The 15122-nt window shown below is 39.6% G+C and overlaps 1 protein-coding gene across 6 annotated transcripts in view; it reads right to left on the bottom strand.

Moving 5' to 3' along the window:
• The window catches only part of sema6cb (semaphorin 6Cb), a 354388-nt gene that overhangs the window by 133037 nt on the left and 206229 nt on the right, over positions 1-15122 (bottom strand). The window lies entirely within an intron of this gene.

The following is a 15122-nucleotide window of genomic DNA, read 5'->3' as shown; positions in this document are numbered from 1 at the left end:
TTGTTTCCTCATGCTAAACGTAGGCAAAGTGTCAAAAAAGCAGTTGGACGTGTTACAGAGTATTTCTGTGCCGAATGCAGGATTCGTACAAGTTTCGGAAAGTTTTTTTCGATTACAGGTCCAACTGACGTTTCAGGGGTTTTCTATACGTATCACTTCTTTATATGGGCACTTCCCCCGGAAAACCCCGCCCACCCGTCAATAAGCAGGAGTCGCTAGAGCTTGCAAACATCATATCACGCCACTCAGCTTTGTTTAATTTCAAAAGTCAACAATGGCACGAAAGATGAAGTGTGTTTTTGGATGTAAGGAGAAGAAATCCAGCCTTATGAAAACAATGGATATAGTTTATTATCCAGGGTAGCAGCAGAGTTTTGTGTGTGTTTTTGATGCGCTGGACTTTCCCAACCGGGTCACAAGTTGCATGCAGTGGGTAAGACTTTTGCCTTATGTTGGAAATAGGCGCGTACATATTATATAAATGACACGTAAAATGTAGTAAACCATAAGTTATACAAGCTGTATAGTGTTGCATGACTCGTACTAGCTCCACACGCGGTAGTAACTCCTCCTTCTTCATTTTTTCATACGTTATCAGAAAGATTCAGTTAAGCTAATCTTTCTTTCATAAATCTGATTAAACTAAAGACTCTTCGGAGATATAAAGGATGTCATACTACTCTATAGGTACTCCAGATTAACATCAGAAATGCAGAAACAGCGTGTGTTATGTGAGCTTTAACATGTTGAATTTGGTTAGCTAGGATTTCATTTTGTTTTCATTTGACCACATCTTGTGTGAACAGCACTGACCCTCTGATTATCATCTGGGTGACAAAAGGAGAGCGGGTAATAAGTAAAAAGGAAAGAAAAATAGAGTAGGGAGTGAAAATGATGTTGACTTGTTGAACTTGGCATGCTGATAGGCTACAGTCAACACAAGATAGATACACCCGCCCTCTTTCTCTGTGTGTCTCTCATTCTCTCTCTTTAACTCACAGGACAAACGAAACACAATCTTGACCTCCTCCGGCATTTCAGCTCCTCTGAGCGTTTGTGTGCGTTTGAAAAGAAAAAAGCCTACAGGTCAAACTGCAGTCTCAGAAAATCATAAACTCAGCGGTCAAGCTCCCCTGCAGCACTGGCTTTAACACGCCATAAACCCCTTCATTAAACCGCCATTGAAACCAAGTTCACCTTCCAATGGATGTCTTACTTTACATATGCTGCGCTGTCAATCTATATTGGGAAGCAATGTCACCTCTTGTTGTTCTTGCTTAACAAAACTAATTTCTTTAGTGCAAACCCTCAGCCATAAAAAGCGAAACGCACACACACACATAAAATTTGTGATGCATCACAAAACGGATTTCATTTAATTCTGTTATAAAAAAATTGCTCTCAAAGTGTCTCATAAAGTCAGTATCTCCCCATCTTTCACTTCCATTTCTGTTCAACAGACATAAAGTTTACCACTAAAAAGAAACGATTGATTACCCTCTCCCATCTTTCAGCTTTCCACCGTCTGCACCTGCGAGCCAAGCGCATGGCTAAGGTAAGAGGGGCGAGAAGGGCACCAGCATGGGTAACACAGTGTGCTTAGTGCCCAAAGTCTCAGGGCAGGTAAGATCACCGCTGCTCTTTCACACACTCGAGCTTTGTGCAATCTTCACCGCAGGCAATTTTTCCCCCATTACGGTACAGCAAAAATGCTTTACATCAACAACTGTGCAGCGTCAGTGGCCGCACTGTACACGTTCTCAAACAAAGATCTGAGGCCAGAAACAGCAGCGCCATTCTACTTAGCAAAAGGTTTCTGTCAGCGATTCATAGTCACTAAGGCTTTTAAATATTTCAGACTAACCGGTTTGTGGTACCAAAATACCTGGGTTATTTCCACAGTCTGCATTTTGCAACTTACGCAACTCTTTTGCGAAAGACGCACGCAACATATGCTGAACGATGCTGACAAAATCCCATACGCTATCAAAAAGTGAAAATAAACAAAACATTTTTAGCACGGAAGGTGAAAAACTCCATTTAGACCCGAGGGTGGTGAAGTACAGTACAACCCAGGACAAAGTGCAGAGAGTTGCAATGATTTCCAAACACAAGACATTCGGGTATGAAACGCTTATTTACCGAGAGCTTACCGAGGAACATCTTGGAACTCTAAATAAACTTACAAAGGAGGGGATGTTTTTTGCTTCTGGCATTAAGTGCCAAACTCCACATTAAAACCTCCTGCTCCAATGTCTGACAAGGCAATTAGAGTGCCATGTAACTGGTGCTCTCCACTACAGAGGAAAAAAAACCCTACAATCTCCATGGTAACACAGATGGTGGTCCACAGTTTTGAGCTTTTCAATTTAAGACACTTTTGTCAAAAGCATCGAGCTTTAGAAGTCACCTCTGGACTTGGAAGAGACAGAAACAGAGACATTTCTCTAGCCTTAAATGTCTTTCCTAAGGCCATCATTTGAAGGCCATAAGACCGTATCGCTCTAAACAGGTAATAAAACCTTAGGGATTGTGGGTAACGGAGGATGCAGGCATCACTCACTCTAAATGCAGGTTTCAGAAGTAATTGCAAGGCGATCATTTCGTATGTGTGGCTGGAAATGCCCAAAAAAGAGATATGAATCTAACAGGAGGTGTAACCCATAAATGGCACAGAGCCACTGGCATTCGGCCTTGAAGAATGGAGAATACAATTTTAGATTCACCCGAGGGGTACGTTCAAAGAAATGAAGCCTATAGCGAAATGGTAAAGCCTTAAGACGAAGAAATTTCTTCCTGTATCTAATAATCCCTTCATTTTTCCATTCCCTTATTTATCCAATCATCTCGACTTGTATCGCCCCGGCCCTACACCTTTGTTCTTTGGACCGGACAGAAAAGACATTTATATCCAACAATAGAAAGACAAGGATAAACCTATCCCATAACATTGAGATGATGGAAAAGATATCCCACAACCTATTAATGGGGGTGAGCGGGGCACAAATTTCAGACTCGCGTACACACAAACAAGCAAAGTCAATATTATCGAGCATGCAGGAGTCTTTGTAGTGGAAGATTTAGTGACATTACCTGCACACGTCAGGCCTTATTGTGAGGTCATCGATCACCGTGACGACAGGGGTCGCATGCAGGTGGCTGCAAAGAGTAGTGGCATGCGACCCATGATTGCAAAACGCCGTTCAATCACTCCTCGCTACATATTGTGCAGCACTCGCACAAAAATCAATTCACTTGCCTATGTGTGTGTACGTGTGGTGACTATGGAAGCTATAATACTGGCATCCACTGTGTCCGTAAGGTAATAAGTGTGACCGTTTGCAGACAAATACGCATATAAAGAGATCAAAATCAACTTTTTGCAAGCAAACTTATCCCGCCATTAATGTTTTCTATTGGCCATTAAAGAAGGCTTGTATGCGCTCTTATAAATTCTTGATTTTGTTTTTTGGGAGGTACTAGAATAGATTTTCATGCTTGATTGAATTTTTATAATGTTGCAGCATTTCTCTTCCCATTATGTTTGTAAAGCTTTGTTTCTTCAGGAGTCATTGAAGTCCCTCCTTCCAGAGAGCTGTAATTGGTCAAGATAGCGCAGTCAATTGTGATTGGTCACCGCTAGGAATGCTCCAATCAGGATTTTTGCATCCGATACCGATTACAGATTTGTTATCTTCGTGATCGGCCGATCCTCCCGATTTTTTTAAGCTGATATGAAAGCTCTTTGATGACGGCAATTGTAAACATGTTTTCTAGATAAAGTAATACACAGATGTTGCCTTTGTTATATTACTTGCAGTAATTAGGTATATTATTGTTTTAATAGATAAATAAGCACAACAAATATTTATTTTACAAAGAGATATTTAATATTTCTTTAAAAAGGTTTATGTCTCTTAAAACTAATGGAAAAAAACACTTCACAGTCTTTACTGTATGAATTAAATATAAACGCATTCGTATGAAGTACAACAGTTCTTTAGTCAAGAGCAGAGAGTGATTTTATTGAGAGATGAATTAGGATACTGTAGCTTTAAGACATGAGAGAGATCGATCTGTTCACGTGTACCACTGATGACAGGCTGCCGTGTGCGCGCGCGTCGGGTATACGCGGACAAGAGCAGCTGTGAGGAAAATGAAAGTTTAAACGATAAAAACTTTAAAACACATGCAAATAATAAACGTTCGCATGAGAATCCAATTGTCCGCGATAGATGTGTGTTGTATACGCTGTTTGATGGGGATGTGAAGATCCAGTCCTCATAGAAAATGCACATATCTCTGTAAAGGCAGAGAGAGAAATCCAAATCTGCACGTTGCACATGAGCAACAGGTTATAAAAATGCTCGCACTGCGTAAAAAAACGGTCTCTAATTTCAGTCGCATTTAGAATCCCTATGATGACAAAAGTAAACAGAAAGATCGATTTATAAGATCTGCAAATTTAGCAAGTACCGATCGAGTAAATTAAAGGTGCAGTGTGTTAATTTTAGCAGCATCTAGTGGTGAGGTTGCGAATTGCAACCAACGGCTCAGTCCACTGCTCACCCCTCGCTTTTGAAACGCATAGAGAAGCTACGGTAGCCGCCACCGGAAAAACATGTCATTGTCGGAGACAACTTAGTAAAAACGTTTGTCCGTTAAGGGCTTCTGTAGAAACATGGCGTCACAAAATGGCGACTTCCACTTAAGGGGACCCTCTGTGTATGTAGATAAAAACATCTCATTCTAAGGTAATAAAAACATAATGGTTCATTATAAAAAGGTCTTTATACATTTATATAATTGTCACATACTACGGGCTTCATAGCAACATTTAAAACATAAAAACACAAAATAATGAATTAAACAGGAAATAAAAGGTAAAGTCTTCAATATCGTATTCCTCAACATTAACTCTCAGTCCAATTTAAAAAATACAGAGAAGCTTTGAACCTTGGACACTTCGTTTATTCATAATATCAAAGAGTCCCGCAAACAGCTGCACACTTTTGTATATTATTTTGCATTTCTGTCAGAAATCCTTCTAAAAATTACACACTACACCTTTAATCCCATTATCGGGCGATACCGATTGGCGGAAGATCGATTAGAGCATCCCTAGTCACCGCTTGCAGCGTGTTTCAGAAATGTCCCGTCCCTTACCAAAAAGTGCTTTCTATTGTGAATATTTTCCTTTGAAGTGGACATTATGATTTTAACTGCAGATATTTATTATTAGTGATGCACTAAAATGGAAATTCTGGGCCGAAATCAACATCCATTTTTTCTGCGTTTTTATTTCGGCCCGAAACCAATATGGCATTTTCGGGCGAAAATTTTCGGCGGACGAAATTTCGGGGCATCCTTATTTATTACACTTAAAACATCAACATTAACTAACTAAAATAAAAGGCACAGTAGGACCCCTTTATTATTATTAATGATATTAATTATTAGTGACAGAACACATTATTCTTTTTAAATCACATCATATATAAGCTAGGCTAGAAGTTCCATACAAAGTTTCCAACTAACTGGCGAAGTTTATTTACTCGCAACATCTAATTTTTGTGTGTATTTAAAGCAAACAAGTGTTAATTTGGACCTTGGACACATGTGTTAGACACACACACACACATACATACGCCTCTATCTCGGTCAAGGGCTCGGTCCCAAGTGGCTAATTTCCTGCAAAGTTCTTAGCATTAGTCGCTTGGAATATGAAGGGGAAGAAAAAGATTGCTTTGTTCTCCATCACACCAAAAAGCAATTAATACAGTAATCCTGTCCCGGCAGGCCTTGGGGGTGGGCTGTATGTAAATGACCTGAAACAGGAGAATGAGATGAGGTAAATTAGCTGCAGGCTGAGAGTCATAAATAAATATCCATGCCGATTAAAAACTCACTAACACATCTCTCCAATGCAGGTCAGCTAGTTCAATAGGCAAGAGCAAAAATGAATGTTGAAATTCTCAAGGTGACCTTCCATGCCCACTATTTAGATATTTAACAAGCTCGCAATTCAGGATAAATATGAGTTCATTAAACCGGTTAAATCAAGATGCATAAGCAACCCTCTTCCTCCTATTAAAAATGTACTTCTGCTATGGGTTTTGGATGAAACCAATCTATCACGAGTACATGTGCTGCCACAGAGGCACAACGGAAATCGTTTGGTGGTAGGACATACCAGACAAGATACATAGTTCATGTGGAAACCAGTAAATGCTTGTGAAATACACTTCACTTACTTAATCATTGGCCTTGCCCTGCGCTGTCAATAAGGCTGATCACGCTGGTTTTTCCACATTAAGGTAACAACTTCATGAGCTCTGCTGAGCAGAGTATTAATCTCCGGCAAAACCCGGCTTTACACTCTGATCGATACGTGCTGTCTGTCCAGACTGTGGGAAACTTTTTTTGGATTCTCTATAAAATTTACACCAAGGCATTTCACACGAGAACGAAACGAACGCCTGCTATTTTTGAGTCGCGTCGGCCTACGGTAAAAAAAAAAAACACAATGTGGCCAAAATAAACATGCTTATCCGGTAAGCGTAACTGGAACAGTGAAAAGAAATTAAATAAATCAGAGCCAGACAGCTTGGCAGAACAAAGGTACACTACGACACAACAGGTAGAAAATGTGAAGAAACAGCAGTCAGCTTAACCAGGAAGTCATTTTACCGCAACATAAAACACAGCCGTATGTGGGTGTCTGTAATGTAACGTGATATTTTGCAACCAGACCTGCAATTAAAGCCTGGCAGCTTAACCAGGTTTGTCACTTTTTTTGTTAGAAAAAGCGGCTGTCGCTTTTCACGGAAAGGTACGGACTAATCCGGCTCGCTGTGAGGCCACTTAGGCTAATTGGCAGGTTTTGTGGGCACGGGGCTCATTCTCAAAATAGCTTAGACCACCTTCTCATCTCGTATAAATGGCTCCTTCACCGCCATCATCTCCTCATTCCAATCAGGCCTTTAAATGAAGCCTCCCCCACAAAGACAACAAAGTGCTTTGTTAAATTCAAATAATGAGACAAATGAGACTTGAGAGCAAATGAGGGAGAAAGTGAGTGAGGACAGAATTAGGAGAGAAGGAAACGACGACACATCCGTTGTCACACAATTGCATTTCTTTAGCTAGAAATAGGCCTTCTTTACACCTAGCATTACAATGTGTGTCACATTAAGATAGTATTGGGGAATTTTTTAGAATGCTTTACACCTTGATTTTCAATGCGCCTGGAGCGTGATCGGATAGATCCTAAAGTGCCACCTGTGCAAAATGGAAAAGGGCACTTACTGTATATATTACAGATGTAAAAAAATTTGAATCAGTCTTACATAATCTATTTTTCATAGTAAGAGCAGAATATAAAGCAGTATTTCTATAGCTTAAATGGTAGAGAACAGTGCGGGCAATGCCAAGATCATGGGTTAGACTGTTAAAACACAAACTGACAAAAATGCATACTTTAAATGTACTGTATCTCACTTTAAATAGGATCATCTGCCAGACTCAGAAATATTATTGTACAGAAATGTACTGTACTGTAGAAGGAAAAAACCATGAACCCACATGGCCTTTGGAAAGACTAAAATAGGTCTTGCTGGAGAAGTGCTGATATCAATGTCACATTAGTCAGTCCCTCCAGAAAAACGTGATTATGCGATCGCATGATTCAACGTATAATCAATAAGTCCGCATATTTATGCGGGGGCCGCATTTTTTCAAAAACGCCACACTTTGCAGTATAAATTGCAGATTTCCGTGCGCAAAATATGCGGGGCTTGCATGCTTTCATAATCCCCGCATTTTAGTTGAAAAAAACATCACATATCTTAGCAGAAAGTTAAAAAATGTTACATTTAATTCACACAAGTGCAGCCATGTCCCATGTTGCCATGGGAACGTTATGAGGTGACGCGATTATGTGACGTGAACATCATTGAAAAGCTGCAAAAGCTACAAACAGTTTTTGCAAGTCTCCGCAGTTTTTGCAAGTTCCCCTAATTTCATTGCATAAATATCCCGCATATTCCATTGCATTTTTTAAGAAAATGTGCCGCAAGATCAAGGATTTTTGCCCGCAACAATCACAAAAAACTCTGCGTTTTTTTTGGAAGGACTGATTAGTGTTATTTTACAAGTTATAAACATGTATGGAGAAAACTGTGCAACACATTTAGTGACAAATGCGGATAATTTAATTTATTAGTGCAATATTAAGTAATTCAGAAATGCTTAAATAATCATATGCGAGTACAGAAAACACCTTAACATTTACACTCCCGTCAAGCTTCAGTCAGTCAGAACGACTGAATGTGGTTTTAATGAGCCAATAACAATGCATCCTTAGTGCATTTACACTAAAGGCTTTTAATGTGGCCATGTGCTTTCTGTTCACTTAAAAAGCATTTAAAGGGGACATATCATGAAAATCTGACTTTTCCATGTTTAAGTGCTATAATTGGGTCCAATGCTTGTATCAAACTAGAAAATGTGAAAAAGATCAACCCAGTAACTAAGTTTCGGTAAACCATTCTCTGCAAGCTAGGGCTGATGGTTAATTGTCTAATAAATTGATAGGATTATGACGATTAATTGCCTGTTTTAGGGCTTTGACGAATATGAGGATTAATTGTCTGTTTTTTTGCTTTAACATTTGATTCTCATACATTTTTTTGTGTGTTCATGAAATAATTTTCACACATTGTTGTGATTTAAATTAAATCTTTTGCAAGGTTTACCTGGCAGTAAATATTAATACACATAACACATATTTAAAAGTAATCTGATACCGTCTCGTTTATACAGGCGCTGCAGCCCTCCCCCTGGTGTTTTTTAGAGAGATGTGCAATCATTGCGGTGAACTGAAATCATCACGATAAGGTCAAACAATCGCGATGAGATGATTATTTAAACATTGTGACATCCCTACAGCAAGCATGTGAAGAAATAGGTAAGATGAGATGTCAGAAAGGGATAATACTACCCGTTTATCTGCACTATCCAAACACGTCACTGCCATTTAGTACAGAGATCAACTCATTTGCATTTTAAAGGACACACCCAAAAAGGCACATTTTTGCTCACACCTACAAAGTGGCAATTTTAACATGCTATTATAAATGATCTATATGGTATTTTGAGCTAGAACTTCACATATGTACTCAGGGGACACCAAAAATTTATTTGACATCTTAAAAAAGTCTTGTGAAATGTCCCCTTTAAATGCCAGGTGGAAGGGGGTCTTAAAGTCCATTGTGTAACTGTTAAAAACCGAATAAGCTGTACATTTTTTTTAAACATTTAAAAGTATGAGACTGAATTCCCAAGTTGTCTTTTCTGTCTGGGGTATATTATAGCAAACAGATTGACATCAGCTCGGAGAGCCAGAACGCTGTCACCACAGTCACCCGTTAAGCTAATAGCTTTAATAGAATCTGATTGGTGGTGAGACGTCTTCAGCTCTTCATGCCTTTGTTGAGACAGACAGTTCTGGCATCTAAAGTACTGATGCTCAATTCTTTAATGGTTTCAGCCAGTGTCACATCTCATTGGCAGAAATAAGCTTGTAAAACATACTCGAATTCCATGAGTTCAGATGACAAACTAAGCCAAGAAAAGCACAAAAAAATGGATATGTTCAAAGAATTAGGCTGTATTAATGAAATTTCAAACCATTTATAGTACAGTACACGCTCCAAAAGGCTGTCAACGTTTCACATCTTGTATGCATCAATACGGAAAATCTGAACATCTTGTTAAATAATTAACATGGTCAATGTCATAACTTTGCTTATTTTAACTTAAGTTAAACTATGTGCAAATAAAATAAATAGATCTTCTGCGCTCTTTGACTGCTGGACCCAACTATACATCCTCAAACTAGAGGTATTTCTAGATCTGTTTTGCTTTATATTCTATGATTTGAGAAGATGAGGTAGAACCTGATCCCAGATCTGCTGTTTTTCTATGAACACGGTGACTGAGTCCCTCAGAGACATCTTGAAGCAAGGCTCTCCTTCTTCATTTACATTTTGTGTGCAACAAAACAAATGTCATCCTCAAGGATTTCTGCATAAATCAGCCTGTATTAACCTCATTCGTTTCATTTCCATGAATTTGCTACTCCTTTGTGTTTTTGAATTATACTGAAAAATCTTCACAGCCCAAATTTTGCAATCCCTGCCTTCTCCACGGCATAGGTTCAAACACATGCGTCAAGGTGCTTTTTGGCTAGGTATTACAATCAAACAAAGTTTTACCAGACGGAATTACAGCTTAATGAAATGAGTTGATTTATCCAATTTATCGCCTCAGGCAGAAGCTAACTCTAAAGATAAAAATCCAAAACAAGAGCCATGACATTGGGTTTGCCAATGTGCTGCAGCAGACACCATGAGCTGTGGCACTTATGGTGCTTTTCCATTGCATAGTACCCCACGGTTTGGTTTGGTTTAGTTTGGGTCATCTTACATTTGGGAGCTTTTCCATTGGGTGCAGTCCGTAGTACACTATACTTTTTTGTACCACCTCGGTGGGGGTTCCAAGCGACCCGAGCTGATACCAAAACTTGATGCGAAAACACTGTAGATCACTGATTGGTCTGAGAGAATCATCACTACCAGCATCATCACTACAATGTAAGAGATTAGCTTTACCTTAGTCTCGCGCAAACATGTTGTCATGTGCTCTGCTATAAGTTCCCAAACTCCCTTTTAGTGATGAAAAACATCCACAGGTTGAGAATCAGGGACACCATACCAGTTTTTTCCAGACTTGCAGTTTGTGGCAGTACATTCACGATGAGCACGTCCGCATATATGCTTAAATGCAACTTCAATAAGGCTCAGCGGAGCGTGTCAACTGACGCCACGGGTGTTTGTACAAAAGCTGTCATGTGATACAGAGGTAGTGATAAACACGATGTGCAAACATCTATTTGTGGTGGTTAATTTTTATTTTGTGGCAGACTGAGAAATAAATAAATGTATGGGAATGTACAACGACGCTCTCACTTTTATGATGTCACAGCAGTAGGCAGCGCAAATAACAACACGCCTAATCCCTCCCACTGCGATCTGATACTAAACTCGATAGAAAAGCTAACCAAGTGAGGTGAGGTGAACCGACCTGACCCAAACCAAACCGTGGGGTACTAAGCAATAGAAAAGCGCCATTATACAGTTTGACTATCACCTGCACTATGACCTGACAAATAAGGCCTATAAAACCCCCTATAACATTTGGGAGCCAATTAATCAGACCATCTGTACATAAATAGCATTTTTAATGTTATTTTAGTGCTGGGCAAAGGTTAATCGCGATTAATCACATACAAAATAAAAGTGTGTGCCGTCTGCAATTATTATGTATATATAAACACATTCATGTATGTATTTAAGAAACATTTACGTGTGTATATATATATATTTATTTTTATATATTGTATATGATAAATACATTTTAATAATTATATATAAATAAAACATTTCTGAAATGAATATGCATGTGTGTGATTAAATATGCATAATAAAACACAGTACACACACATATATTATGCAAAAAAAAAAATCACATATCTTGTATGCGATTAATCGCAATTAATCTTTGCCCAGGACTAGTTTATAATTATTATTTAATTATTATTAATTGTCAGAGCACTTGACAGCTTCTGCATGTCGATCAACTAAAAATATGCTTTATGGGTCCAGATGGTGTAATTATGGCATTTACTAGCAGCCAAACCTTACCCTCTCGGTTCTGGCCCCCAACCTCCCTTTTCTCCCCTTCACTTCCTGTCATCCCTCTGATTCCGCAGTCAATTAAACAGCAAAAAATGTACTTTCATTTTACAAAAATGCTAAAGGTCTAATGACGCATAACTCCACAGAGAAATCTTGAGGCACCAGGGTTGTATTCACAATTATGCTTATTAGAAAAGCTGAAGACAGAGAGATAAAGGGAGACATTTATAATGCAAAAACATGTGGCGGTAGAAGGGGATTAATCCTCCATCTGCCTATGGTGACAGAACAGGCCTCAGATCCACCTACACTGAACCAGGGGCTCTCGGCTAAAGATCTGGGCTGACCTACATGCTGGCACCCCGCCAGCTTTGCCTCCCTGTATTCCAAATCTCCAACGCCTGACTTTGAAGTTTCCAGAAGGAGAAACTCTAAGGGGCCTGCAATCTCACCAGCACGGTTAGTCTCAGGATTAAAAGGCACAGATGAGCCAGAAGGTGTATCCTGGCTCCGAATGCACAAGCTTTTTCTTTTTTGATGCCAGCACTGATGGATTAACCGAAAAACTAAAGGAGGCAGAAAACACACAAACAAAGTCTAATAAAGAGGGTCCTAAGAAACCAATTTGTGAAGAACGAGTGGGAGGGGGTGAGCTCCTGGTCTGTGACCCCATCTTATTTTCCTCTTTTTCTTTTCACTCCATATTTGGTTCTGCTCACCAAAAGAGCAAAATCAAAGAGAATTTCAACAGGCAGGAAATGCAATGACCTAGTCAAGCTTTAAATCTGTTTGCAGAACTTCTGCTTCATTATCTGGAATGTGCATGCTTAGATCATAATAAAAACACGTTTACGACCAACAGAGCAAGCCCAAGCCCCTACATGCATGAATCTAGTGAAGCTATTTTACACAATCCCAGCCAACTGCTCATTGGTCGAGTGGAAGGGTAGAGGGCATGGTTGGTGGGCAGAGTGCCTTGCACAGCTGCAGAGCCGGCGGGCAGACAGAAAGAGCCCAGCCACAGCAGGTGCTGACATTAATGAGAGTGATAAACCATCGAGAGGATTTATTACCAGAAAAAGCTATGGTGGACCAAATCCTCTGCTGGCATCTGCCTATTCAGCTGACCTATGGTCAAACAAACCTCTCATGAGAGGAAGAGAAGATGTGGTGTTTCAGAGGGTTAAACTGCTTTTGAGACCGCCAGAAAGCTATCAAATATTCTTTAGCTCAATTCAAACCTCAAGATGATAAGTTCAGTTCTGCCTGTTGTGTCACAGAGTGTTTGATCGGCGGTCTTCGTGAGAAATCCATATTAAAAAAGTAGTTTGATGAATGTGGATGAAGATGAGAATCAGAATGTGACCTGAACATCTGGACTGAGATCAAAATCAATGTAGGAAAGTCAGCTGTCAACATTGCTTGCGGTGCTATTGTCAGAAATGAATGTGAAGAATTTGAACGGTGGTACAATTTATCAAAGAAAATTGTGAGATAGACAGAAAACTATTTGTCAGTCACATTTTTGTAAAAGTAGTACCGGGGAAACATTGAAATGAACAAACAAGCATTTAAATAAAGTTGTGAACAGAGACATAAACCATTTAAAGACAAACCACCACCATTTTTCAATATTTTACTATGTTCTTACCTCAACTTAGATGAATTAATACATACTTATATTTTTTCAATGCAGGGCACCAGACTGCCCCAAATGGTGGCATTTTGCCACCAAAATTTGAGAGTGTGCCACTGAATTTTACATCCAGTCGCACATGTGCGACCAGTAAATTTGACCTTTTTTGTGATGTAACACTGAATTTAAAACAGCACATTGTACATTCTGCATCCATCATCAAAGTATTTATTAGTAATACAGTGTATTACTTAGTAGAAATCTGTTAGCATGGTTAGCATGTTGATTTACGGTATGTGCCCCTAAATTTTCTGGTTGTGCCCTTAAAATTTTCAGTTGGGGGCCACTGTGCTCCTAGTGAAAAAAGTTAGTCTGGAGCCCTGCAATGCATGCACTTTTAATCTTTGTACAGCGCTTCTTGTATGTGTTAGCATTTAGCCTAGCCCCATTCATTCTTATGGCTCCAAACAAAAGTCTTATTTTGTGCCACCATACTTACTCAGTCTTTAAATGTGGAATACATGGAAGTGTTTGGTGGCTTCTAAATTCATCCCTGTTTGGAGCTATAGGAATGAATGGGGCTAAGCTAAATGCTAACATATTCACGAGGCCCTGTACAAAGATTAAAAGTGCACGCATTGAAAAAGATAGGTATGTATTAATTTGTCTAAGTTGAGGTAAGGACAAGTAAAATATTGGTGGTGTTTTCCTTTAAACAGGGTGATATAATGGCTCAACCAACACTCACAAACCCAATTCTGATGCATCCCACAGGTTTAGAAGAAGACCTAGATAGATTAAACGGTATGATTGAACCAAACTGACAAGATGCAGCAGAATTCTGGGTACCCTATTAAAAGACTATACTGACCTAAAATGAATTTCCATGCAGGACCAAGCTGGTTTATGCTGGTCTATCATGTTCACCATAAAAAAAATGCTCACCAATTAGCATTTTCTGGTAAACCGCTATGATGACAGCTAAATCTGGCGAGCGCGTTTATAAATCTTAACCGACTTACTAAAGATCCACTCTATCAACCCTGGATCACCCGACCCCAATTATAATTCTGTCATTCGCTTTTTCTCCGAGCACATGGTTGAATCTAATTACTCATATCTTACACTTTATCTCTTCTGTCATTGTGAACAGCCTTGGTGACTTAAACCTGCCTTCGACTGAATACATAGTGGGTGATAAACTACACTGGGAATAGTGATAGCACCTTCCCGATAGTGGCATAATGGCTCCATATGGCTCATCTAAATAAAACAACCATAAGCTGTCAAAATGGTGCAGCGACTCTGCAGAGCCCAGAAACAAAGCTGAGGGAGGTGAAGAAGCGCTGGAGGACTCCTGCGATGTTTAGCCTATCACAGGGCCCAAGGTCAAACGCAACCCCACATCTGGCCGGCCATCTGCTCCCTATAATCACCCAACAGACCCCGTCACAACCCAATACAGCAATGCAATCCAGAACGCATGTGACTGTTGCCGAGGCGTCTCCATCTCTAAGGTATATCTATTCAGACGGGGCCATGAGTACAAGGACCCTGCACAGGTGTGAGCTGAGCTTTTTTTTCCAAGTCTGCTGTCTTATCTGGGTTGTCTATTGTTAAGATTCTGTCATCTGTTTGTTTCACGCTTATTTAGTTTCACCTCCACGTTTTCCTCTCAGACTCCAATACCTTCATATTATTTGTTGCATGTTCACACTGAGACTTCA

This window comes from Misgurnus anguillicaudatus, chromosome 10 (genome assembly GCF_027580225.2).
Source record: "Misgurnus anguillicaudatus chromosome 10, ASM2758022v2, whole genome shotgun sequence".
In the NCBI taxonomy this organism is placed as follows: domain Eukaryota; kingdom Metazoa; phylum Chordata; class Actinopteri; order Cypriniformes; family Cobitidae; genus Misgurnus; species Misgurnus anguillicaudatus.
This window is presented reverse-complemented; position numbering and strand designations above follow the sequence as displayed.